At 38.5% G+C, this 9,138-nt stretch overlaps 1 long non-coding RNA gene across 1 annotated transcript in view; it reads left to right on the forward strand.

Annotated features, from left to right (window-relative positions):
* Positions 1-8,894, forward strand: part of LOC120101545 (uncharacterized) — a 75,203-nt gene extending 66,309 nt beyond the window's left edge. The window contains exon 4 of the long non-coding RNA XR_010065180.1: positions 8,683-8,894. This is a non-coding gene — a long non-coding RNA (uncharacterized LOC120101545). The remainder of the gene's footprint in view (positions 1-8,682) is intronic.
* Positions 8,895-9,138: the final 244 nt, after the last annotated feature.

A 9,138-nucleotide genomic window follows, 5' to 3' on the forward strand; every position in this document is an offset into this window, starting at 1 on the left:
TTATTTCCAGTTATCTTTGGTTTTGTGGTTTTCTGTCTTCTAGGAAGGAGGTCTCCTTCTCTTGGATGTTGAGAGATGGTCTGTATAATTCTTTCTCAGGCTCCCACTGCATGCAGAGGAATTCTATAGCTGACAGGCAATAGATTTACAATAGATGCTGTTAATAATAATGACCACATATTACCAAATCATTACTATCCATTCACTGAGACACCCTACTGTCACATCAGTGATACCTGTTCAAAACCGACCCAATAACATCTTTCACAATTCACCAGTAAGATGTGAATACACTCTGCAGACTCCCCCCACACCACACTCCTTTACCAGGTAGCCTTACTTTAGTCCAAATCTACCTTAGAATCTGATCACACTCTTTCCTTAACCAGTTCACATTGCTTCGATTTAGAGTTTTGTCTCTTGTTACTGGAGTTGCAACAAATTCTATTGACTTCTATCTATTCTCCACAGTATAATCAATGAACTGGTTTAAAAGGATAGATATGCTCGTGTGTAATTCTTCACTTAAAACTTGCCAATCTTTTCTGTGGCTTTCCCATGTATATCTAAATAGCAGGCCAGAAAAGCTCCTTTCTAGTCCTTCTGTTGGACACAGCCACTCTGTTAGAAGCAAAGACAATGCTTAGGATTCTTTCAATATACCCTATTTTAAAACTCTCTTCCTCACTATTATCCTTTCCCTTTTCTTTTGCATTTATATGTGGCATACATCTGGGTAAGCATGTTCTTGTGTGTGTGTGTGTGTGTGTGTGTGTGTGTGTGTGTGTGTATGTTGAACTCATTTGTGCTTGTTCTTCTATATCCTATTGACATCTGTTACTGTCCTTGATCACTTTGAGAAAGGGACTCTTATGTAATCCCAGAACTCTCCAGTTTAGTTAGTCTAGCTGGGAGCTTGCTTTGGCCCCTGTTTCTGTGTCCTGAGGCCTGAGCCCTGAGATCACAGGCAGGCTGCTATGCTTTTGTGTGTGCTGGTAATTCAAACCCAAGTTCCTATGCTATTTGTATTATGTGGGAGGTGTGATTTACCCATGATCACCCTAATGAACTAGGATACGAGTACATGAAACTCCTCATAAACCATATTAATTATGGCTTCCTCAGGTTTACCAGTGTTTGCCTCTACCTTGTCGAAGCTTCACTTGTTTTTTTTGTGTTCAAACTTGTTTTATTCTTATCCACATTTCCAGCTTCTAATGCTCCAGTTTCTCATAGTTACTCTGTACATTTGTATAATCAGTGTTTCAAAAGAATCCTCAAAGAAAATTGAAAATGATGATTAATTATGTGGCAATGTTTGTTGAGAATTTCTTGCTCTATTCTTGTGTCTCCTTCTCCCATCCAAAACAATATGTAAATAAAAAAAAGAACATGGGAATAGGGTGCTATTAAAATCCCGAGAGGCTAGGGGCCAGTTGATGGAAAAAGGCCAAGAGGAAGCAGCAGGAGTGTTTGGGGCACTATTCAGAGTTAGATGGAGACCACCTGAGCAGAGGATGCTGCAGGAGTGAGTGCCAGGACAGAGATAAAAGTGACTGTAATAGAAATGGTGGCTAAGCAACATCAAAGAGTCAACTCTCCCATAAAGGGAGTAACTGAGCTCTCATTCTGGCAGAGGTACAAGTGAAGGGTCTCTGGCAATGGTCATGACAAAGGCAAAGGAAAGGGCTCAGATTTGCTCTAACAACTATTTTGCTATAGGTAGCGAGATGCCACTAAGGCAGAACAGCGTGTAACCACAGGACCTATTCTACTATTTCAGGTCTTCACATTCAAATGTACCTACGGATGTTTCTCGTTTACAGAAGAGTAATGCGATTAACTAAAACTTGCTCTCCAGTATTAACATGTTTCACTTTTTTTTCTCTCCGGTGGCTGCAAAGACCCTCCCTCCTGACAGGACTCATTTTTGTGTTCTGCTATTGAGTTCTTCAAACAGAGCTCAGGTAGACCCGAGGGTGGAAAGGAAATATATGTGATTAAAACGTGCTGCCATGTTTGGCTTAAGAAGAAAAAGAACATAGATGTAAACCTCGTTAGACATTTGTTTATAATTAATTGCTAATGATAGATTGAATGATTTGAAAGCATCAGGAAGTATAAATAATATAGGAAGAAAAAAAGAAAAAAGAATAGTGTTAATAATAACAGTTGCAGATGGTTACCGTTTTCTCTGGAAAGTATTGTTTTAAATTTCTGTTAAATCTTGCCAGATCCTGAGAGATTGTTTGACCTTAAGTAGAACACGTTACCACTGCGGCAGCCATAGTAACTGCTGCCGAAACAGCTGCAAGAATCAAGACTAACACACTCACATGTGCACTCAGGCTCAGCTGATGAAGCTCTAGACGGCTTACGAAGTTACGTGTGTATGGTTATATTTCCAGAAAGCTAAGTTGTGTCCTTCAGAGTATTCGCACCATGTTCCTGGTTTAAATTGTGATTTTTCTCAGCTAGAAGAAGTATTAAAAAAAGAATGTTTTTGTTTGCTGTTTTGTTTGCTTTTGAGACAGGATGTCTCTGTAAAACTTCGGTTGTCCTGGAACTCACAGAGCTATGTTCCCTGCCTCTGTTTATAGAGTGCTGAGATTAAAGGTGTGTGCTACCCCCGTTGGACTGCAATGCTTTGTCAAAATGTGTTAATATATTTGTGTATTTTTCTTACATACCTACAAGTAGCCTTTTCTCTTACTTTTTACACAATGAAACAGAATCTAAACAGTCTAATGCTAGCAGTGATACTAAAAAAAATGATCATAATAGATTTGAAAAGATAGATTTGAGTAGATTCTGTTGGTATACAGATACATACATCTTGCTTTTCACCTTATTCTAAATGTGTGGAACCATTATTGTATTGAGTTAGAATTCTTAGGCTAGCTAAATATTAGCAAAAGATGCAATATTTATATAATAACAACTTGAACAATTAAAATGAGAACATGAAATCAAAATTAATCACTGTTCGACTACTGTAACAACAACCGTTTATAAAACAAGAAAAAAAACAAAAATACAAGCTAAACAAAAGCAGAGCGCCCAATGCTACTGGGCTCCCTGTGTAGTCTTTTTTAAAAAAAGATGTTTAGCAGGAATATATTTAAAATAATTTTAACTTTCTATATTGGTCTGTTTGCAAACCTTGATCCCTTCTTGAAGAAAACTGTTTATTAGTACTGAGTATAATTTTGACCAATAATTTACTAAAGGTTTTGATACACTAAGCAATATGTAGAGCAATTGTAAAACTGTGTGAAATTCAGAGACTCTGTTCTACAAATATTGGAATTTATGGAAGCTGATTTCATAGTCACAAGTTTATATTCCCTCTGTGATCTGTGTAGATGGGATACATCTTCTGTTCACATCACTTGTCGATATGCCAGTCATATCAAATACCACTAATTAGATGGTCAAAACTGTTTCTGAAGAAAGAACATGGCTACCTATCCAATAAAGTATAAAGTGCTTTTAACCCACTTCTAATGTGTCAAAAGCCTGTGATTCCCATAGACTGCCCTGTCATGGTGCGGTTTAACCCTTTTGAGGTGGAAAAACATGGTCAAGTTCTGACATAGAGGTTAAGAAGTAAGTCCATATAGTTTCCTGCACAAGCCTGCTGTGACCTCAGGCAAGAATCTGAGGGATTTGTTTGTTGGTTTAGTTTTTAAACAATACTTTCATTCTTTGGAATTTTCATAGAGTGTGCTCTGATTTTGTTCATCCAGCTTTCCCCAACTCCTTCTGTGAGCATCTTCTCCACCTTCCTTGCCCTTCCTATCCAATTTTGATATCCTCTCTACCTCCATTAAGTTCAGCTTGTGTCGTCCGACTAGTGGGGCCTGCCTTAACAAGGGATCACAGCATTAAAGAAAACTGATTTTTCTTCTCCCAGCAACTTAACAAATAACAACAACTCCTTAGGTAGTGGTGGAATTTCCTGTCCACCATCCCCATCTATGCTGGAATTTTGTATGACTTGAGTATGCACAGGTCTTATATATGCTGTCATAGTCACCGTGACTTCATATGCAGTTACCCTATTGTGTCAGGTAAAGACTTACCTCGATTGAATCCACCATCCCTGCTTCTTACAATTCCTCCCCCTCTTCTGGCAAGAAACCTGAGTCCTGGGAGGAGGACTACAATATGTATTTTTCATCACATGCACATCACATCATAGTCTCTTATTTCCTGTGAACTGACAGAGGATGTCTGTTGTGTTTTGAATAGGTATGATTCCCATAGACTCAAATGTTTGCATGCTCAGCCATAGGGAGTGACACTACTAAGAGGTATGGCCTTGTTGGAGGAAGAGTGTCACTGTAGAGGCAGGTGTTGAGTCCGTGTGCATGCTTAAGTTCTGCCCAGTGTGAAATCCAGTCTCGTCCTGGTCGCCTGTGGGTCAAGATGTAGAACTCTCAACTCCTTGAGTATCAAATCTGTCAGGATGCTGCCTTGCTTCCCAGCATGATAAAGGACTGAACATTTGAAACTGTAAACCAGCCTCAGTTAAGTGTTTTCTTTTATAAGAAGTCACCTTCTTCATGGTGTTTCTCTTCTCAGCTTTGGAAACCCTAAGACAAGGTCTCTATGTTAATTCCCATCTACTGCAATCAGATGTTTTTCTGATGAAGGTTGAGAGATATTCTGATTTTGGGGTACAGCAATAAATCATTGGGAGTTGTTTTAATTATTTATCAATTTAGCTAAATAGTAATACAGGGTTCTCTCCTACAGTCTCTGATCTATCTAGACACAGGAGCTTCTCCTTTAACAGTGCCTGGTTTGAGTTCTATTTCATAGGGAAAAGGCCTTGAATCCAATCAGAAGATTCTTGATAACTACAGTTCTTTTGGAAGCATTGTGATCAATATATTGAACATTTACACCCCCCCCCGTATGTGTGTGGTGTGTGTGTGTGTGTGTGTGTGTGTGTGTGTGTGTGTGCAAACAAACATATGTGAATGCATGTACATGTGTGTGGTTACTTGCTAAGTGAAGGTCAGAGTATAATCTGCTTTCACAACATAGAGACTGGTGATTTAATTCACAGCATCAGGTTTAGCGGCAGGCTCATCCATCCACTGATTCATCTTGCTAGCCCCACAAAGGGAAGACTTTAAAGGAAAGCTGGGAAAAGCTTGGTGACCACTGAATTTATAAAGTACTATTTCCAAGTTTGCTTTCAGTTCTTCTTGAAGGCTCGTGTTCCTCATGTCCAGATTCAAGTCTACCTGCTCCAGATACTGGTGGAGCCTCTACCCTATGAAGATGTGACAATGAGGTCTTAGATGGTGGAACACTTCATTTTTTTCTTATCAAATTGTGTTGTCTCTGGGAGTGAGAATGAAATAACTAAACCCTCTATGTTTACAATACTAGATTTGTCATTCATCAGCTACTTGTTCCCAGAATGTGTCATGATTTAACTGAATTAGTTTGATTCCACACATAGTTAAATGCTAGTGAAGAAATTCCAAAGCAGTGAGAAAGTTCTCAAGGGCCATGTGATATGATTTTGATGGGTGGGGTCATGACAAAGTCAGAGCCAACTGTCGGCTCCACAAAAGTGAGTTGGAGAAAGGGAAAGAGAAGTAAAATGGTCAGAAAGTATGCCATTTCTGTTCTCCACATATGTAGGCATGGGACTAAAGCCCCTTCCATCAGCAGGGTAGACTTGGTGATGAAAAACTCTTCAAGAGTAAATTTGTGGGTTGTTACCTTGAGCTGAACATAAGGACGGAATTATTAGTGTTCTTCATGTTGCTCAAAGATGGCAGGCAATGTTAGAAGTAGGCCAGGCTAGAGACAAGACGATAGAGCAATGAGATTATTTTGTTTGAGGCATTTGAAACATACTAAATCTGATTTTACCTTTGTATTCCGATGCAGTACTTATAACATATTCCAATAAAAGGTGAACCAAGGTGATGTGTGTGTGTGTGCCTGTGTGTGTATCTGACAGAACTACTCATGATTTGATTCTCTGTGTTTTTACAGAAGCATATTTGTGACTCCTACGTTACCAGTGAGTGTATTTATAAATTTGCCATATATGACATCATGAAAAAACACATTTTTAATTTTCAACATGTCATCAAGCTTATTCGCAGCCCTAGAGATTTTACAGATGGGAGCTTTTCTCAGTTAATATTTATATTGTGTTTTTATGACTCTCTAGTCAAAGTGAAAAATATAGTTATCATAAGTGCTGAGATTCCAAATCCTGTAATTCTTTGGTTCATTCTGTACAATTTTCCTGTGTCTTTTTTCCATTCTTAAAACCCCATGCTTACTATAATTTGATCTATGGCTCATGTATGAAGTTGTACAAACTCCCAAAGTCACAAACATCTATATAGCATTTCACTTAGAGTATGTAGGCATACAATATTCTATAAATGTTTTCCTACTACTTTTTCTTGGAATTTCCTTTTCATTTAAAAGATACGTATTTTTCTTTTTTCTTTTTCTTTTTTTTTCTTTATTAACTTGCGTATTTCTTATTTACATTTCGATTGTTATTCCCTTTCCCGGTTTCCGGGCCAACATCCCCCTAACCCTTCCCTCTCCCCTTCTATATGGGTGTTCCCCGCCTCATCCTCCCCCCATTACCGCCCTCCCCCCAACAATCACGTTCACTGGGGGTTCAGTCTTAGCAGGACCAAGGGCTTCCCCTTTCACTGGTGCTCTTATTAGGATATTCATTGCTACCTATGAGGTTGGAGCCCAGGGTCAGTCCATATATAGTCTTTGAGTAGTGGCTTAGTCCCTGGAAGCTCTGGCTGCTTGGCATTGTTGTCTCGAGCCCCTTCAAGCTCTGCTAGTCCTTTCTCTGATTCCTTCAACGGGGGTCCCGTTCTCAGTTCAGTGGTTTGCTGCTGGCATTCGCTTATGTATTTGCTGTATTCTGGCTGTGTCTCTCAGGAGAGATCTACATCCGGTAACTGTCGGCTTGCACTTTTTTGCTTCATCCATCTTGTCTAATTGGGTGGCTGTATATGGTGGCTGTATATGTGGGGCAGGCTCTGAATGGGTGTTCCTTCTGCCTTTGTTTTACTGTATGACCTTCACAACACTCTTTCTGATTTATCTTCAAGACCAACAATGAACATAAGATTAAGAAAACCGGACTTTCTTGTTCATCATGATTTTTTTTTTTTTTAAGCTAGAACCAAAGGGAGAGCATGTATCTGAGATAAACCCCAAATGTGTTAGAAGAAATTTTGTATTGGGGGTTAATTCTTTACTCCAAATAGGCTGCAGATTATCTAAGTCTGTGATTATCGTTTGAATATCACATTTCGAAAACCTCATTGGAAAAATCTAGGTTTTTTTTTCTCCACCCCTCTTTGCCTGACTAGACTGCCTGTCAGTTTCTCTTTCTCCTATGTTCTAAACACAAATAATGCTTGATTATCAAATTACATTTTTGCTCACATTTTTATTATAAAAGCTTTTATAAAAAATTACATAAAAGTACTACTACCATTACATTTTTAAGACTTCTACGTTTTTTTCCACCTTAGCTATTTTTTAAAAAGTTTAATGTTTTTTTGTTTATTTAAATTTCAAATATTATCCCCCTTCCAGGGGTCCCCTCCAAAAACGCCCCATCCCAACTCCCTCCTCCTGCTTCCACAAGGGTGCTCCCCAAACCACTTACCTATTCCTTCCCACCGCCCTAGCATTCCCCTACTCTGTGGCATCAAACCTTCACAGGACCAAGGGCCTCTCCTCCCTTTGATGCCAGACAAGGCCATCTTCTGCTACATATGTGGCTGGAGCCATAGGTCCCTCCATGTGTACTCTTTGGTTGGTGATTTAGTCCCTGGGAGCTCTGGGGAGTCTGGTTGGTTGACACTGTTGTTCTTCCTATGGGGTTGCAAATCCCTTCAGCTCCTTCAGTTTTTCCTCTAACACTTTTTATTTTAAACCATCTCTTTCAAAATTCCCAAACATCTTGATTTTTGATGACTCTTTTCTTAAGAAATACCTTGAATGTTGCTTTCTATCTAACAGTGTTCAGCTGTTATTTTTCAAGGCTTGTTTCACAATTTGCACAGTTATCTTATATTTCAATCTTGTTAAACTCTTCTTGATCCTTATACTTCTTACTGTGGCTCTCACATATCATGTATTATACAATCATTTTATGAGTTAAGTTGAATCATCTCCATTGGTAGCTCCAATTTACATAAGACACTATTCAAATCATGGACCCATCTTGTTTGCATAGACAAAGGTAGTGTACCAAGCTCCCTCCATTACCTCATTAAGCTTCATTCATCAGAAATGGGTTGAACACCTAATAATTGCAGGTTGCCATGTTACTGTGTCCTAGAAAAAGGACCAAATATAATTACATAATTGTGTATATGAAAAATATGTAATTATATACATCTCACATATTCAAAATAAGTTTCTAAAATAAAGTAATTATACTAACTTGGTATCAATTAGATCTTGTCTAAATAAATTCAAAATACTCATCTTCGTTTAATCTCATTGTAAATGCTGATACTTAGTCCTCCACTTGGGATAAATAGATACTGTGGCATTCATCTTCTCTGATAACTTCTCCAAGTTCACACGGGATGAAAATTCTGTCTCTTCTCAGCACTTTGGTTTCTTTTTTTTTTTTTTTTTTTGTTTCAGACTCTCCGATTTTAGCTGTTTCCTAGGATTGCTCATAAACAGAAGAAATGGAACTGAGGTCTCAGGAGCAGCAAACAATTGTGGAAAATCATGAGGTAATATTGTCCTTGCAACATTTCCGGCCTACTTTTCAGGACCCAGGGGACTCAGATAAGCATTAGATGAGTCCAAAACAAACCACAGAGATCTGTAAGCCACTGTGCATCCTTGGTATAACTTTTTCACAAGCAATTAACTTAATAGAGTATGTTCTTTTTCCAAGATGAAAAACCTTAGAATATGAAAGAAGTACCTGGGTATGTGTGATCTGACAATTTTCTGTCTTAACTCCAAACTCCAGGCAGTGTTGTGTTCATAAAACGACCACACTGTGATATGTAAGCCAAAGGACATAAGCAGTGCATCATGGGTAGGGAGTTTAGTTTTGTTATTCTTTTGAAATCTTCAGCTGGTATA

Source organism: Rattus norvegicus, chromosome 3, assembly GCF_036323735.1.
Source record: "Rattus norvegicus strain BN/NHsdMcwi chromosome 3, GRCr8, whole genome shotgun sequence".
In the NCBI taxonomy this organism is placed as follows: Eukaryota; Metazoa; Chordata; class Mammalia; order Rodentia; family Muridae; genus Rattus; species Rattus norvegicus.